Source organism: Chiroxiphia lanceolata, chromosome 1, assembly GCF_009829145.1.
Source record: "Chiroxiphia lanceolata isolate bChiLan1 chromosome 1, bChiLan1.pri, whole genome shotgun sequence".
NCBI classification, from domain to species: domain Eukaryota; kingdom Metazoa; phylum Chordata; class Aves; order Passeriformes; family Pipridae; genus Chiroxiphia; species Chiroxiphia lanceolata.
The window spans coordinates 25,277,630-25,296,672 of NC_045637.1; the positions used below are offsets into that span (position 1 = coordinate 25,277,630).

At 39.0% G+C, this 19,043-nt stretch overlaps 1 protein-coding gene and 1 long non-coding RNA gene across 2 annotated transcripts in view; one reads left to right on the forward strand and one right to left on the reverse strand.

Annotated features, from left to right (window-relative positions):
• Window positions 1-14,059: 14,059 nt before the first annotated feature.
• Window positions 14,060-17,611, reverse strand: LOC116798509. The gene is made up of 4 exons (XR_004360908.1): window positions 17,480-17,611; window positions 16,717-16,780; window positions 16,018-16,100; window positions 14,060-14,463 (listed from the first exon to the last, which is right to left on the reverse strand). It is a non-coding gene; the product is annotated as an uncharacterized LOC116798509 (long non-coding RNA).
• The window catches only part of TRIQK (triple QxxK/R motif containing), a 62,005-nt gene continuing 58,096 nt past the window's right edge, over window positions 15,135-19,043 (forward strand). The window contains exon 1 of the mRNA XM_032710996.1: window positions 15,135-15,233. The gene's annotated coding sequence lies outside the window, so the exon portion shown is untranslated. The remainder of the gene's footprint in view (window positions 15,234-19,043) is intronic.

The following is a 19,043-nucleotide window of genomic DNA, read 5'->3' on the forward strand; positions in this document are numbered from 1 at the left end:
TTTTAATAGATCTTGGTTTATTTATTGATAATGCAATCTACTTCTAACTTAGGTATATATCATCATCATCATGGCTGGGCTTCGCGAACGAAGATTTGGGAAGGCACTATCCACATTTGCTGCAGGCACGCTGATGGCTTATGAGGCCAATACGAGATAGACATATCCGATTGCAAAAGGCGCAGCAGAAAGACTCCTTAGATGGTGTATTTTGCAAGATACGGTTCTTTCTGCGTTGCCTTTTTTCCTCGAGAGTGATCCTGCGTGTGTTCTCAAAGGAGACAGCTGCGTTATAGATGGTGTGTCTCCAGGCCTCCCGATTGGAGGCCAGAGTAGACCAGTTATGGTGATCAATATGGCCAAGGCTGAGATGTTGTTTCAGGGAGTCCTTGAATCTTTTCTTCGGGGCTCCTCTCATGCGGCAGCCAGTGGCAAGTTCACCATAGAGCAGGATCTTAGGGAGGCGGTGGTCCTTCAACTTAGGTATATATAATTGATAAGTTATTCACCTGATAGTCAATACAGTTAATGTGTACTGGTTTATTTGCTGAGTTAATCTGTCCAAAAAAGGAAAATGGTTGCAAGCCAAGAGGATATGTATGGTATTGATGTATTTATCTAATAGTTTTTGGGGGCTTCAATAAAATTAGTTTTACCAAGTTAGAGTGTCAGTTCTTTAGGACATTAGCAAGGATCATGTATTTTGATTCCTACTTTGTTTAGTAATGAAGTTAACAAAGACCACTAAATTAAGTCTATTTTTCTAATGCATTTGAAATACAAAAATATGACTTTGATCTTATCAGATAGATGTGTTCAGAGCAGGAAATGTTACCAGCATTTTAAATAAACTGGAAGGCAGCAACACAAAACCTTACAGCAGACGTGATTGTTTATTTAGCACCCAAGAAGGAGAGGTAGCTTTCCCAGAAATGTTTTTTCAAGGTCAGTGAAAAAAAGCAAGGAACAGTAAAAATCCCATGATCACTAAGTCTACATCCTGGCTGTCACAAGCACCACACCAGGCCCCTTCCTTAATGTCTGTCTTAAATAGGGTCAGATTTCTCGCTACAAATGCTTCCATTGAAAGCTACTCCAGTCCTCCTGCTCTCAAATGATTAGAAATCTTCTTAATAATCAAATAAAAGTTATCTATGGTGAGTTTTATCATTGTATTACTCTTTCATAAAAGCATTACCATACTTTTTGCTATTTGACTAGCATTATCATCTAGCTTAAATGTTTTCCTACTAGGCATTCCCATTCCCTTTGCATATATCCCATCAAACTCCAAGTCTTCTGTTCCACTGCCATAAAAACATATTTCATTTACCTGAGCATCCTATGTTTTCCCTTTTCTATTCTAGATTCAGCTAATTCTTCTGGAACACGGCTGACGAGTCTTGCAGAAGTGGTCTCATCAGAAGGGAACCTAATATTGGTGTGCAGAGAGCTATGACAAACACATAATGGAGTGGTGGATTTATAATCAGTATAGAAAAGAGGACTGATATTAAAGACTGAGAACTGCTATTCTGAACTAGCCAGATACACATACATGTGGCTATAGCAGAAATTGTACAAGGAAGACAATTAAGGAAAGTAAACTCGTGAGGTAAGCTGTTGTATGACAAGCTCTCAAAAGCTTATCTTCTAGTTCTGTAGGATTTTTTACTTAGGAAAAATCCTACAGAAAAACCCCTGATATAATTTAAAAGAGACAACATGAAAGAGTCAGGATTAGTGAGGGCAGAAGTATGGCAGTGACAGCCACCATTAGAAGCTAACTAAAAAAGCTTGAAAGCTTCTGTAACACAGGACCTCTCTATAATGTGCAAATGCAGGAACAAAATGGAGGGAAAGAGCTTCATGGAAGAGACTGGGGAGGGGAAAAAGAACTAGCAGAGAACATAGCACAACTGGAGGCACAAGAGATCAGAATGAAGATACAGGAAAATGAACAGCACTAAAAGATTTGGAGATACTGAGTCATTTTAATTTTGACTAAAATCCTTATAAAAAATTTCAAGCCATAATCTGTTAGTGATTATATATGTGGCCTTGGCTGATGGTCCAGTGGAGGAGTTACCTGATGTACGGCTTTAGTGTGAAATGTGACATTTTTAGTACATGCTATCAGCAGTGATCCATCACAGCATAATATGTAAGATTACCCAATGGAACCCAGTATTTTTTCTTCAGGTGATTTTATTTATAGGTTTTGCAGACACAGATGCAGCAGTGAATCTAGGCTAGCATTGGAAGAGTTGAACAAATGAAGCACCTTCCTTCTCGATCAAGCTTTGAGACAGAGGTACTGTTAGTGGAGTATCTCACGCAGAAAAGCTACGGAAGGCTTTAAAGGGACACTTAACTCCAGGACACAGGTCTGGCTGTTTGCTCTGGGTTTTGAATAGGAGGGAGAATAGTTAGGGTTGGTGTCTCAAGGAAGGATGGCATTGCTTGTATTTAATTTATTTTGCTCTTTCTGATTGCTGTTTGGGAAGGAATGGCTTTGAGCTCTTAATTGTATATTTTGTTTTTATCAGAGTACAGACCCATCCTGTCCTTCCTCACTCCCCTTTCCTTTCTCCTGCAGTCCTTATTTTACTGCTTTCTTCCTTCTCTCTTGCCTTTCATCTTCCACTCTGACAATTAACAGTCTGAAGCTGAATCCAGAACACAGAAATGGCTCTGATTCCCTTTTCATCCAATATGGATCCCAATAAAACTTTAAAATGGCATCCAGATCTTAGCTTAGGGTCTGCCTCTAGCAAAGAAGAAAGAAACACATCATGATTAGCCAAGAAGGGAGATTTTCCTTGAGCAATCTTCCACACTAAAGAAGGTGCTCCCATATTAGTAGGAATGTTTTTGTACAAGGAAATGAGCACTAGGAATGGAAGCAGCAGCAGCTTGGGAAGGGGTGGAGGCTGTGCAGAAAGGATGATGAAGATGCTAAGGATTAAGAGCCTGGATGCCTCATGATGCACCAGGTATTTATGTCAGTAATTCTCATTAGGTTTAATGTGAATAACAGTCAAAATCCCCTGGGGACTGAGAGAAGAACAGATTCCTTAATGTTTCTATGAGGAATACTTTGAAACCTTCATAAAACATTCATATTTGATGGAAAGAAAAACCTACTTTAATAAAACATGTTTACCATTACTATACAATCAGCAGTTGGTATTTTACCTAGTATTATCGTGAGTATAATGTATAACATACTTGCACTGCCATTATATATTATTAGGTTAAGATTGCTTTACTTCATATTATTGGTTTGTTTATCTAACATTAACAGTTCATTTTACTGTAACCCCAAAATGGAGCATTTTAACTAAGTAAGCCAGAATGAACTCAAGTTTACACAATAGGTTTTTTTTCTTCCTCTAAGACCCTATTTCTGAATGTGGCTTCAAAGACAGACATCTGTACCACAGAATTGCTGAGTTCAAAGTTATTGTTTAAGGTTTATTTTACTGCCTTAAAGAAGGTCAGAATTAGGTTTGGGTCTCTTGTTCTGGGCACTGAATAAATGCAGCAGACTTTCAGAGGGCTAGTTTTCAGACTACAAAGGCGTGTCCCAAGACACCTGATGTGCCCTAAGGTATTTCACTTGGCTGCTTCAGAAGGCAAAATATCCTACAGGTTCTGTTCCTTGTGTGCCAGTCCTGGGTGGAGGCTAATACACCACAGCATGCATTAGATGCCTATGTTCAGGCAACTTAATCCCCCATCTTTAAAATATCTGCTGCTTCCAGAATACATCCAGAGACGTTTTGCTTGTGATTGCACACCCTCAATGTCCTTTGACTACAGAATGGCACAGGACATCCACAAAACAAGGCACATAGCTTCTGAAAATACTCGGGGTTGCATATATCCTGGTACGGAAATAGATACAAACAATTCAGAGGACAGCAAGAAAAGTAAGCTCTGCTCCATAAAAACTTTCCTCTCTCCCAATGCAATTATCTTCATACAATATTCCAAGTCAAACTCATGGAAATCTATTGTTAATGAAACATTCTTAGTATAGGTTAATTTTAACTCATGTGTGTACATTTTAGAAACTGAGGATAAAATCTGTTCAAGTTCCTGTGCAGCTGAGTAAGTACAGGTGTGTGATCCCCAGTGTTTTATATACCTTCTAATGATTGCTGGCATTTCAACCATTGTAAAAATAAGAGTAGTACACACTTAAAGCTTACATATCATGAGTAAAATCTGCAACACTTCTTGAGGAAATGTTAAAATGTTCAACATCCATGTTCTCAACAAGTAAATACCACATTATAGGGCTACATTATGACCAGATTATATCTATTAGTTACTGCTGTGCACCATGTAAACCTCCGGATTCCCCTGGGAAATGAGAAAAATCATTTCAGACTTCAATAACTAACAATCAGTTATTGCTCTGGGCAATAATAAAGCTGAATGCAATTACCTAAAGTGAAGTTAGCAGTGTAACAAATGAAATACAGATTTCTTTCTCTCCTAAAATAAATGTAGCATCTCCTCATCACACACTACTGCATGGTATAATAGGGTCTTCTAAACAGTGTTTTGTCTGAACAGCCTATTTCAGATTTGAAATATATGTAAGTAAAACTTATAAAAGTTACTTTTTATGACATCACTTGCATGATTAGTGCTGGAAAAAGACTAACGGCTATGAAACTGCAAAAGTAAAGCAGTCATTCTAGGAAAACAGATTTCAAAACAAGATTCTCTGCTCCCAGTAGTACTCCTCTTTGCACAGTAAAGACAATTTATCCCAAAAGGGAAATAGAAAATTTCTGTTCATAAAATGCCTTTGATCAGATTTTTCTCAAAACATGTTAGAGCTGTAAATTCAGCATTTCAGCCTTCATACTTATCCTACTTCCTGTCACATTAATTTATTATTTATTCTGCTAACATGAAAATGTTCAGTCTGTCAAGGAGGAAAAAGTGTTTTTATTTTAAGCTGATTTTTAAAAGAAATATTTGAGAACTGAAGTCCCTAGAAGCTCGAACTTTTCTCAACTTAGCACTGGATTGTATAATATAAAGGACATACATAAATGTTTGCAGGATGAGGGGGTTTGCATATAACTCTGTAATGAATAATATTTTCAGCAAGAATGAAGAGATTAAATACTGGATGAAAGAAAAATATGTACAAAAATATTAATAACTAAGAATAATACTGTTTACAGCTATATTACCTTTTGCCTTATTATGGAGAGTAAGTATTAATTCTCTATGCTGAAGTATTGCTAATTAATTATTTGCATGTACTTTCTTTTTGTCACTACAGAATTCAATTATCCTGGAAAAGATTTCCCAGTAGAAAGTTAATCCTAATTCCTGATCTTTTGAGAAGCCAGCTTTTTATTTATAAATACAGACTGGGCTTGAACCAAGAACATTCCAGTTATATCAAGCTACTCAAGACTTTTTTTTACACCTAATGTTGAAGAAATAGTTTCTTATTATGTAACTGGGTGATTTTTTTTTATACTTTACCCTAAAGTGATGTTGACATCTTTCAGCAGCTCCTTGGAAGCTGATAACCCCTTTTTCAAATTGTGTCCACTATTTTGTTGTTGCAAAGTAGCTCATTAGTGTTACACGAAGCTCATTTTCAGACATTTTCAGGCAAAGAATATCTTTCTTGTTGTATGTTTACATGGTGCATAGTTTGACATAGTTTTATCAGTATTAGTAACACATTTACAATATGTGTTGAAGCAATTCTAGTCAGATCTGGCTGCCCTTGATCTCAGTACATGCTCTATTGGAATAAAGATATTGAAAAGATGACTCACTTTGGCTGTACTAATCATGAATACCCTTTTTAAGTAATTTAGTTTATATTTAGATCATTCTGATAATTCTGATACAAATCTCATTTAAAAAAAAAATTAAATCCAAGCAGCCATTAAAGGAAGGCAGCATCAAAAAAGCCCTGATACAGAGCAGCTGGGATAAAACACTACAGCATGAAGCTGCATCATTTTAGTTCAGTATTGTCTCAGTTAACTGGAACTGCGTTTCGCAATTATTTGTAAGGTCTGAGAAGTTCCAGCTTCTTACTACTCTAGTCTTATTCAACCCCTGCAAAACAAGGAGGAGAATAGGGATGCTCTCCATGAATGCTGTCCATCATTATGAGCTTAAGATTCATTGTCCAAACTCTGGGCCTAGTAACATTTAGATAGTTTCCACAGGGGAGAGTAAAATTCACAAAGCCTTACTGCAGTGAAGGGGAATCAAAGAACTCATTACCATATATCTCTGGACTCTTGGCCAGCCAGGAAACACGGGTTATGCCTGTACTTACTTTAGTGGTTTGAAGTGCTGACAGAGAAAGCATCCACATTATTCTGGAATTCAGGCTGTGCAAAAATGCCATCTGCTTTTCCTCACAGGTGATGCCAGGATCTTTCTAGGAAGGATCCTTCTGTCTTGTGTCAATCATTACCAAAGGGAAAAGGTGCTGGGACGGGCAGCCTTGCCAGGTACAGCATTCCAGCCACACAGTGAGGGAGCTGGTGCCCACGTGGCTGCAGTGCAATTGCCATCTTCCCTCCCAACAGCAAAAAAGGACCACCAGCAAACACAGTCCAGAGGACAGTGTTGAGGTTTCTCTCACACTTCGGTGGCCTGTTGCCACAATGCATGAAATCAATTAGGCAAAGGCTGCCAAACTAAAAGACCTGCTCTCTAATTGTAAATTTGTTATTAAAATTATTAGGGAATTTTGGCAGTCCACTTGTGTTTGTGGGCAGAAATGGTAAAGCATAACTTTCTTAATAACAAAACAATAGAGCACACATTAAAGATATTAATAAATAGATGGTGAACCAAAAGAGTAGCTATTATTGAAGATACACTTTTAATGAGTTTTTTGCAGGGAATGACAGCAGGCCACATGTCCTTTAAGATTTTTGCCAAAGCCCCAGCTAGGAATATAAGTTCATTTTTGGACAAAAAATTAGAACAAAAAGGTTGGCAGATAGCAAATAACACTGGGGATGGAATTAATACAGTGGTAAGAATCTGTTGTTAATCTGGAAAAATTAAACCATTTTCTAATGAAGCCAAACAAAGAATTATGACTGATACTTAGAAAGGTGGGAAGCTTTATTCTGAAAAATAATGATTTGAAACTATTAAGGTCACTGTTTCCAAATGATTCAAGGCAGTTTGCCAAAGCAAAGCTTTGACAAAGCACATACTTAGTTGCTGGATATAAAACAATGTAATACAGTAATGGCCAGGGTTAATGATATGCTTTAATTCTGAATTTGTCTGACTGGATCATTTTTTGAATAAATTATGTCTTCTATCATTTGTATTTTGGAAAGAATTTTGATAAATCAGACAAACCACAGCAGACAGCTGTAAAAATTATGTGAGAGCTGAAGGGAATGCCTAGCAGTAAAAAATCTCAGTAAAACTTCCCAAATATCAGTAAGTATAGTTTATTAAAAGGGGGGTTAGATTGTGGTCTGATTACAGTGTATAAGCACCTCCACAGAGAAAAGATGCAGAAGAGCCAATGGCTGAAAGAGAGAATCAAATAGATTCAAATGAGATATTAGAAACAGCTTTCTTTGGCTGTTATTTATTGTTTTTTTATCTTAATTATGAATGAGATTAATCATGGGAACAAACCACAGCAGAAAAATGTCTGATTCTCCATCTCTGGCTTTCCATTGCTCCTTCGCAGAGTGTACAACACATTTTGTTCAGACTTGTGTCCCTGTGCTCAGTAACCCTCAGCACAACAGTGAGTTGGCAAGTTTTAATAGCACAGGATATACAGACTGTGAGATCAAATGACCTAACCTTCTCTTTTCACTATAAACTATAAATTTGGGGAATGTAGACACCATTGTACACCTGTCTGTGACAAACTAAACTTTCTCTGAAATACATGTAATTCGTCATGATGAGTGAGACAAACCTCCGCAGGAGACACACTTACTTTGGTCTGAATCATTTAATCATTTCACTGAATGATCTTGTCAACTGTTCATAAAATTTACTGATTATATAAAAGTCTAACATTGTCCACATAAAACAAACATTAAGTGGGAAGAAATATTTATAAGTAGCCTTAACCACTAACTATAATCTAAATGCTACTCTGATGGCAGTAACCTTAAAGTAACAGAAAATCTTTTGTAAAAAAGAGATAAATGTCATTTATCCCCTCAAGGTGCAAATCTATACATATACAGAGTTTTACCATACACTAAGATACAGAATTTCTGGCTAAATTATAATTTACTTACAAAAGCAGGGCTCATCCATAGGACACATAGTCCAGCAGCTGGAGAAGGCTGAAGAGCAGGAATTGGCTTCACCAGCAGGACTCAAAACCACAGCATCTGTCATGATGGGTGGACCTGGGGAGATAACTCAGTCTACTGACCATCCCAGATAAGGCAAAGCAAGGAAGCAGATCCACAGTCCAGAAAAGACTTTCTGTTTTTAACCTGTTGCCTGATTTTTATTTTTTACTTGGTGTCCTCTTCTTTTTTAGTTTTAGGAAGCAGCAAACAATTTCTCCTTATTTACACTCTCTGCAAACAATGACTTTGTTTCCCTCTCTCACGTTATCTCTTTTCCAGGATGAAGAGTGTTTATCAGTTTAATCCTCTCTTTTACAATAGCCAAATCTGATCATTCTTGTTACCTACCTCTGTAATGGTTTTAGGTTTTATGTGTCTTTCCTGAGACAGGGTTACAAGATGTAGTATTCAAGAGGCATACTGTTGTATAGTAAGGACTTCTGTTTTGTTCTGTTCTCTGTTCCTTTCTAAGCAACTCTGATTATTTTATTTTGATTTTTTGACCTGTGCTAAGCACTGTTCCAATTAGATAACTATGTACAGTTTCCTCAGGTTTTTTTTCTTGACTGCTAATACAGACATAGAAATACAATGAACTCTGCCAAAGGCTGATTCTGGGCACTTGCATTTGATCATCTGTGCTGCTAAATAGCTACAAAGTCCCAAGCACAGCGTTGGCCTATGCGAGCCAGCTCTCTTCCAAGCTATTCTCAAGCATGGTTCAATCTTCCTGAAGCACAAGTCATCGTCTAACAATTACTAACAGGTAACTGGCATTGGTAGCTGGTAGTTGACACACTGTTCTAGAGGGTTAGAGAGAACAGTATTATGGGCATATGCCATGACCTCAGTGTTAAAGAAAAGTCCTGAGCAAAACTAATGTGCAAGTATGTTTAGGTGACAAAAGGAAGACTAGGGAAAACGTGGGCCCATTGCTCAGAGAGACAGACATTCTGGTTACACAGGACATGGTAAAGGCTGAGGCACTGAGGGATGCCTTTGTCTCACTCTTTACTAGCAAAATGAGCCTGCAGGTCCCAGAGACCAGGGGAAAGGTCTGGAGAAAGGAAAGTCTGGAGCATTTCTTTCCCTCTTTCTACTTCATTAGAAACAAAGACTAGATTTCAGGTCCCACCCTTGCTAGGATGGGGCCCTAAGGATTCTGCTGTTGGATAACTGGGCATATGACAAACAGCTCTCTGCTTATCCTGCTGATGTGTTCAACTCTGTATTAGCTAATGGAACAGTAGTGTATAAAGGGGGACAGTGCATACTTCAATTCTCCCCATCTGGGATGGGGGAGAATTAAGTTCAACTCCAGACTTAACAGAATACTTTATTATTTGTACAGAATAGGGGAGAGTTCTGTGGGAAACTGAGGAGAACTGCATCAATCTAGTAATTTGGGGCACTATCATGCAATATGGAGAATATGGATCCCAAATTATATTACAAATAATTTATAAAATTGTAAATACGTTTTTGTTTCCTGGATGACCACACTAATATTTGGAGGCAGAGTATTTGTTTGGTTAATTTTGTCATCACAAATTCCATATTCATTGTTTGAAGCTGAGTTTTTTGTTTGATCGTATAATAATAGATAACTATTATGTTGATAGCTTATGGGTTACCTTTTTAAAAAATGAACCAAAATAGCATCACAGTAATTTTAAAAGATGTTATTTTTTTCCATAATGAAATATATCATTGTAATTACCCAATTAAATCAGTAAATATGAAAAAACTTATTCCACAACACAGATGACAGTTGTTCAGGTGTAAGAACTGCATGTACTACTCAGAATAAGATTTTCAAATACTGTATCAGAAAAAAATATCATAAATTATAATGTTATCAATCTTCAGTTGGCATTGGGAATGCTTATCTATCTATCTCTATATCTATATATATCTCTAAAATTATCATTTAGGTGAATGAGGATGTCAAAATGTTCAAATTCAGTTCATAAGAACAGAAAATCTTTATCATATAGGAAATCTGTTAATATTGTAGAATATAAATAAGGGGTTTTTTAATTCCGCAATGTCCCCAAACAAATTACAGCTCACCTCTGACTTCTAATAGGGCCTGTCCCAAAGACCTCTGAAGCCTCCAATTGACTCAACAGGCTTTGGATCTAGCCCTAAAGTAGTAAAACCTTTGAGGAATGTTTATAGATAACCACTTAGTCAGCGCTGGCTTAAGGAAAGCAAATGGAAATAAATTAAATGCATCTTCCAGTAACATAAGTCTCATGAAGAATTAACTAGGATAAGCACTTATTCTAGTTGGTGCACTGTCAATCTGAACAATGCAGACAAAAATAATAATTAAAACATAGCTTCATGCTGAGATGAAACTTTCAAGAGTGTCTACTGTGTTAAGCTTATGATTTTTCTGGTTTTGTATTTGCAAGCATAATTATGTCCCAGAGGCAACAGGAGCTAGTGCTTGTCAGTCCCCATTTACCCTCTGATAGGAGATTAATTTCTTTACACAGAAATCCAAAAGTTGATGTCAGAGCAATAATAATAATAATAATGTAAACAAGTATTCTGTTCTTTTAATCTGGAATGCATAATTTTAGGGCATAGTAATATAAATAATGAAAATATCACATCTACTTTAGACAATTAAGGGTAAACTGAAGGTAACATTTAATGTAGTATTGATTGACCATACCAACAAAATGACGGCAGACATCTGTATGGATGAGAGCAGTTAGGAAAATGCTACCAAGTCTATCAATACAGATTAAGCAGGGATGGGATGGAGCAGACTTGATGGCTCAGAGTCCTGGTAATGGAATATGGAGCCTTTCACCTCCAGCACACTGACTTGAGCCAGCCTAGGTCAGTCTGTCACTGAAAGTCATTACCATCAGACGGTTCAGTGAAATGAGTTTGTCCTAATGGCAGGCTGTCTGTGTCACAAAATACACCATCTATCATGACTGACACCACGTTGAAACTTTCAGCTGGAAGGTTGGAAGGAAAGAGGATGGGCTCCACATTCCTTCTATCTCAGTGGGAATCATGGGTGAGGACAGTTATCTGGGGGTTAAAAAATTTTGAGGTTTTAGAAATGTTTGATTTGAGGGACAGTGGTGCCAATCACTAACCTGACACAGAGTGAGAGGAAGGTACTTGTGCTGAAGAAATTGCAACTGAAATGTAAGACAAAACATAAACTAACAGGCAGAAATAGTAAATACGGGAGAAGCATGACAGGAATCGGCTCAGCACACTAGAGCATGAAGTTACAGTAGCTATCCTGCTGTAGGTCTCTTTTGGATGGATTTGAGAGTAACAGTGACACATGGGGAAAGCAAAACAGGATTTAAAAAAAAAAAAACGTGCAATGAAAGCCAGAATTCTACGTTGGTCAGAGATGAAAAGCTCATATATAAAAACTAAGTGAAAACAAAACGGGATAGGACTAAAGGATTTCAAAATGAAGGTGAAGTGTACACAGAGCAGGCAGAGAGATGGAAACACTGGATAGACGCAAAGGGAGGAATTACATGGATAAAGGGATGAGCTAAGGCGATTATTTCTTTCAGCAACAATTCTGGTTGGATATGAGAAGAGTAAGACTGTATCTGTCAAAGCCACCAGAAATTACATTGTTAGGAAGTGACAGGAGCATAACGAGAGTTTTAGCTTTGTTGTTAGATGGGGAATATTGTACCTTTTAGAAGTTCTGGAGTAAGGTATTCCCTGAAAGATTTAATGATAGCCTGAACAGCAGTCCTAATTAAAGAGCTGTTTTATTGGCAACATCCAGGCTACAGTTCTGGATGAGAGAAAGGGCAAAACTCTTACTCAATGATGGCAAAATTAATAGAACAAAAATAATTAAGAACATTCTTTCACATCTTTGGGCTTAACTTGGTAGTTAGACATACATAAGGAGACATCAGGTTAGACAGTAAAGTCATTGCATTTTGGGGAGATAGTTTTCTGTATCTGTGTTGTCAACTTGGAACAAAGATGTTGAGCATCGTTTTCCAACCTTTTGTCTAAAACTAACTAAACTCTAAAAGCTCAAGAACTGCTTCTCAGAGCTTTGCAAAAGATAAATAAAGAAGCCTACTTTCAGTGGGCTTAACTGAACTTCTATTAAAAAAAATCACAAATCATAAACTTGGAAACCACTGCATACAAGAACAAAAACGGACAGATTCTTGTCAAATTGTCAGAGTAAGCTGAAGATCTTGTGAAGGAATAAAAAATAGGAGAAAAACCAGGGAAAGAGTCACCGAGAACACCACCTGATAGATTTTCTTCAAAATTTTCTGAGATAAAACCATTTAAGTTAAAAATACTTTTGGAGTTTTAAATTCATCTGCTCAAGGGATATGACACAAATTGATGGGTGTAGCAAGATCAATAAAAATTACTCTCTGATTGACATACACTTCAGTCACAGTTACATAATAGTAATGGTATCCATTCTGTATTTATACCTGTAGGAGAGATTTAAAATATTTCAAGGGACATATACTTCACCCAGGCTGCTTCTTATCCCACAAAAAGAAGCAAGTCTGTTTGTAGTACTTCATCTAAATGTAAACTGCCACTCTGAACAGTGGGAATGCCTTCCCTGCAGAAGAAACCTTGCAACGGGAAACATTTTTCCCATAAAATGAATATTAAGAATGAGGAAATGAAACAGTGAAACTAAAAATGAGAAAACTTCTCAGGAATCCTTTTCATGAAACTGTAATTCCTTATGAATTCTTTACGGATTCAGTGTCGAGGCTGCTGGGCATACATAACTTTATTACTTAGAAGAATAACTTGATGGTGAAATTAATAGTGTGATTAGGTGAAATGAATATTGTGATTAGGTGAAATTGTGTCCAGTTTTGGTTACTACAATATAGGAAAGACATTATGCTATTAAAGAGTGTTCAAAGGAGGGTAATGAAAATGGTGAAGGGCTTTGAGGGGAAACCATATGAGGAGTGGCTGAGGTCAGTTGGTCTGTTCAGCCTGGAGGAGACTGAGAGGAGACCTTGTTGCAGTCTACAACTTCCTCAGGAGGGGAAGAGGAGGGGCAGGCACTGATCTCTTTTCTGTGGTGACCAGTGATAGGATGCAAGGGAATGGCCTAAAGTTGTGTCAGGGGAAGCTTAAGTTGGATGTTAGCAAAAGGTTCTTTCCGCAGAGGGTGGTTGGGCACTGGAACAGGCTCCCCAGGGAAGTGGTCACAGCACTAAGCCTGACAGAGTTCAAGAAGCATTCGGACAATACTCTCAGGCACATGGTGTGACTCTTGGGGATGGTCCTGTGCAGGGCCAGGAGTTGGACTTGATGATCCTTGTGGGTCCCTTCCAACTTGGCATATTCTGTGATTCTGCGAAACTAAGTGAAACTGAACTAGAACCAGATGTACTTTCTACTAGAACACACACAGACAAACACCTCAGCAGTGGTTTAGATAATGCAAAATCATGTAACTGAAAACACAGATTCTGATATTTCTTCATATTTATTTACTTTGGTTGTGATTATGCAGTCAAAATTCATGTATACCAGCTTTTTGAATGCGATTACCATTTTGCACATAATGCTATATTCAAATATCCATGACCATAATCATGTCTTGGGTTTAATTGAATCATAATAAAACAATCAAGAAATCAAAATAAACTATTAAAATATTTTATATGTATATGATTCCTGGTTTACTATTAGGAGTATGAATGAAATAAATTAGTGTTCAGAATTCTGAACACAGAAGTTAGAAAAATCAGAGGAGGCGCTCACAGTGGATGTGACAACATCAGTCCCAGAGGGGGACAAGATTGCTTGGGAAGAAAATGTAAGGTTGTGTTCAGTGAGCCACCATGTTCAAAGCAGCTAAACACCCTTAGTGTGAAATTTCTCGGCAAAAAAAAATGTACAAGAAAAATGTTGTTTCATCACTCAGAATCAGGAAAGTCTATCTTTCTAGGAAAGCTGTATCATTTCAGCTATTTATTAAGTTTGCTACAGAAATGACTGGAGAAAACTCTGTGGTTTGGTATGCGTGCCAGATACAAACTGAGTCATCAACTTTTCTGTAGGCTCGCTCTCCACTCTGTATGCGTGTCACCTAGAAAGATGGGAAAGTTCAGCTGGGTACAGCTTTCACTTCCGAACTTGCAGAGGTAAACAAATGCAAATATTTCTTTTTCATGTATCTTTCCTTACAGGGGAGTGTTACACTTGGTTATCAAGTGCCATTTTGCAGGAACCAAGGCATGCACTAGCAATACTAATCAGTAAGCTGTTCCAAGAGTCAGTGGCTTGCACCGAAGTAAAGCAATTATCTGTTGCAGAGGACCTAGCATCATCTCAAGGTGGCAAAAAAATTATCTGAAAGGGTTCATAATTTGCCATGTGTTATGTTTTTATGACCTTAAGTTCCCACTGAAGTGGGCTTGTGACGGTGACGATCGCGGGCTGAAATTAGATTATCTTTACGGTCCCTTTCAATCCAAACCATACTGTGATGTTAAGGTGTCTAATTGCGTTTCACTCTACCTGTCTGGAGCAACAATTCGGACACAAGTAGGAAATAGCAGTAAAAAGCGAGCAGAGGGCGTGAACGGGGTATGCTGAAACACTCCACGGCTGAGCTTTCAGCCTCCTCCAAAACACTCTCCCCACAAAACCCAAAGAGACAACCAAGGGCCGCAGGCAGGCTGGAACCCTCCCGTCGCCGCAAGTGCCGGGAGCCAGGGCCGGGTCCAGGGCCGGGCAGGGCGGGCGGGACCGGGAGGCGGGGACGCTGGGGCAGGACGCGGCGGGAGCCCCGCTAGCACAGGAAGTCGCTCCGCCGAGAGAGAAGGCAGGAGGCGGAGCTGTGCCGCTCGGCCCGAGGTACCGCGCCGCGTCCAGGGCAGGGCAAGAGGCCCCAGTCACCGGGCCCGCGGGGCTGTCACGGCGCCCGCCCCTCCTGCGCCGCGGGGGCGCCGCCATTGGCCCCGCGCACGGAGCGCCCGCCAGCGCGGCCAGCACGCTGACCGCCGCGGGGCTGCGCGGCCATTGGCCCGCGGGAAGCGCTCCGCGCCGCGATTGGCCGGAGCGCGCTGCCAATCGGGACGGCCCCGCCCCCGGGAGCCTCTTTGGCTGAGGGGCCGGGGCGAGGAAAAGCTGCCGCGCTGTCCTGTCCTGGGGCAGCGGGTGCTGCCTCACCCGCAGGGAGCCTCTTTGGCTGCCTGGGCTGCTTTCCCCGTACCAGCGAGTGGTGCCGCGCTGGGTCCCTCACCAGGCTACCTGTAGGGAAACAACCCCCCCGTCAGGGTCTCGTCGGCGGGGCCGTGTTGCAGGCCTGGCCCGGGTCCGCCGCTGTGGCCGAGCTGGCGGAAGCCCGCGATGCTTCCATGTGAGAGTAGCTCGCGGTTTTCCCTCGAGAGCGCGACTCCGCCCGTGCTGACGGCCAGTGGGGTGTGGTTGGTGTGAAACCCCGCCTGCCCGGGGTGTCGCGGTGTCTGGAGCTCGACAATCCGCCGCTCTGTGCGTGCTGACCCCCCGCGCTCAGTGAGAGCGGGACGTGCCGGAGCCGCAGCACGGGCGGTGTGTGGCGGTGCTGGGTGTGTTTGGCCGGCTGTGGGTGTGCAGTAAATCTGATACAACCCGGAGTTGTTGAGCTGGCTGTGTTTACCTTCCAGGCGTGAAGCGTTCCGGGTACATTGGCCTCCTTTGTATTTTCTGCAGTGCGCTGGTCATGGTTGCGCTCAGAAAATCCTGGACGGAATTATGTGAGAATATGTGAGCTGCAAAACTTTTGAATGCGAGGTGTTGGCAGGGGATTCTGCCACCGTGTTTGTGTGACTCGCAAGCTGCTCTACCTTCCATCAGCCTACACAGTTACGAGGACAGAGCACAGCAGTACCAGAAAACCCCTTTGAAAGACCTTATGGTGTAACTAGGCTGTATATACAGCACACATGTTCACACTCAGTAATTCAATTACATGTCTTGCAGGTTTTGCGTTCTACCCTGTTGGGGACCAGGCTCATTCCTAAATAGCTAATCAGAATGAAAGAGTACCTGTTACTAAAGATATATTGACTTTCATCCAGCCTCTGCTACTGATGTGTGACTTCTATAGCGGAAAACTGTATAAAGTGATTTTTAAGGGATACACGAAATTCTACAAATATGGGGAAAATTGAACCATTTTTTAAGTATTGCTGTTTGGCATCTCATCCTTGGCTGAATCACTTCCCGTTGAATCACAAAACAGGCTAGGGACAAACTTCATTGTTCAGAAAATAGTTTGTCTGTTCACGTAAGGAAAAATTTGTCAGGTTTTTTTTGTTGGAATGATCATCTTTGATCATGAATTAGTACTATTTACCTTGTGGGACTTCTTTTCTGTCTTCATGGAAGCAGTGAAGTTCTAAGTCTATTTCAGGTCAGTTCTGTAAGTGTGAGCATAGAGGAAACAAACTGTTGACTTTGAAATAAATTAATACAAACAGTTGGCAGTTTTTTAAAAAAAAGGTGAGTTGCTTACTTTTTTGTTATTTTTCCCTCAATATGTAAATCCTTTTTGTAATTTATTTTCTAATTTGTAATTCTATAATTTCTGTATAGTCTTCTAGCTAAACCTGTTTGAGCAGGGATAGATGAGCACAAATAGTTTGCCTCAAGAGGTTCTTTTCAACATCAACAATCCTGTAACTCTGTGAATTTGATTTATTAATGTAGCCAAGTAGAGATTACAACAAGGTTCTACAATTGACTTCTTAGTCTGCTTAAATTAGTATTTTGTATCTGCAAAAACAATACAGAAAATACTCAGTTACTGTTTCAACACAGATGTGGGAGCTCTTTAGATATCTAGGTTTGGAAAGATTGCTTCAAATCAAATGACTAAAGCAGAGATTCCTGTTAACATTGGTAAAACTCCCCATATAATTAACTTTAAATCTTGTATCAAATTACATACAAAGATGTATATGTCTTTCTGTTAAGTCACATAAAAACAGGACTATTTCAGATGAGCAGCTGAGTTCCAGAGTTTAATTACTGCATTACATTGAATGACCATGATTTTTCCATACATCTTTCCTTAAGAACATACTTTAGCGAAAGGTAATATGCAAAGGGATACATACTTTCTTCATAAAATCAGGAGTAAAGGCAGTGATTTTATTACTGGGGCTTTTTTGGTTGTTTGGTCTTTCTTTTAATAAACTTGAATGATACAGAATAAGCTTATATGCATTTGAAGGTTCCACACTGACTTCTGCCCGTGCTGTGACTTCATAGCTCTCGCTGTTACACTCTGCAGCCTTTTCAGAGATGGAAACCAGTTTGTGTGCCAGATTTGTAGCAGATACGGGAAAATCCTCCCTGTTGGTCACAAGTACAGAACGGAGACTAGTCATGTAAGCTAATCTGTCAACCTGTGCTACTGCCCAGGGTATCTTTAGGATTTACTTAATTCAAATATTTCGGCCAAATCCCACAGCCCAGTCTAGAGGGCAACTTAAGCTCACTGTACTCTATTGCAGCAGCTCCAGGAAACCTCTAGTCTACATAGAAAACAAGACAAGGCTTTTATATTTTTTATTGTGCATTTTCCTTGGATTTTTCTGTGAAATTTTTTTCTTGAGACCATCAATTAATTTTGGCTAGATAATTTTAAATGTCTTTAAAAATGAATCAATACCATCAAGATTAGTTATAGTTAATTGCAGTTAGATGTTTAGAGTTTCTGTGAGATTCTTCTCATAGCTAGGAAGTTGCTTTGTGGGTTTTTTTTTCCTTTGCAATATTTCCATATTAATCTAAATTTTTCATTAGGCAAGACAAGCTGTGAATTATAGATGAGGACAGGATACTTTGGAAAGTCTTTATATGTTGCTAAAGTGTTCTAATGTTACAAAATTAGGTTACTTGTTAAAAAACCCTAAACCAGTTGAATATCATCTTGAAGAACTGAGCCACCGTGTTAAGTACTTAGGAAGAATATGTGAATTGTTGTGTTTACACATTATGAGATACATAGAGAGATTGCAACATAGATGGTTGTAAGGTATAAACAAAGAAACCAATGATTTCCATTTGCAGTAGAAGTCTCCCTCAATCCTCTGACTCTCATACAATAATACTGTTGTAATGCAGTTACTCCTGAGAAACAAGACTATGAATGTCAATGTTTTCTGACACAAATGCTGCTTTAAATTTTTCTGCTCTTGTGGATTTTTTTCATTTGCTTGCAGGTTTACTTTTGATTGAGGAAAAAATGTGAAGAGATTTATGGAATAAATACTGTCATTTTTTTAAAATAAAAAATGAAGCGTATTTCAGTGAATAGCTATTCTCATTTCAGATGAAGTCTGCAATGATTAAATATTAAAATGATCCATGGTTCAAATTAATATAAAAACTTTTCAGGACATTATTACAAAGATTAACATTTTTAATGTTTTAATACTTACGTAGTTTATCAATCACAGACACAGTGAAACTGTTTTTAGTTATGAAGCTGATGATGCCATATATTATTGCAGTATTATGTACAACATATCTTATGTATCTTACAGCTCTTTAATAACCAGTTTTATTCTTGAAGTATTTTTTGACACACAAAATAAGCAGTAACAATTTTTTTCCATTTTGAGAAGAAGATAAAAAGAAAGGGTATTTCTGTAAAAACTGTGGTGTTTGCCGTTG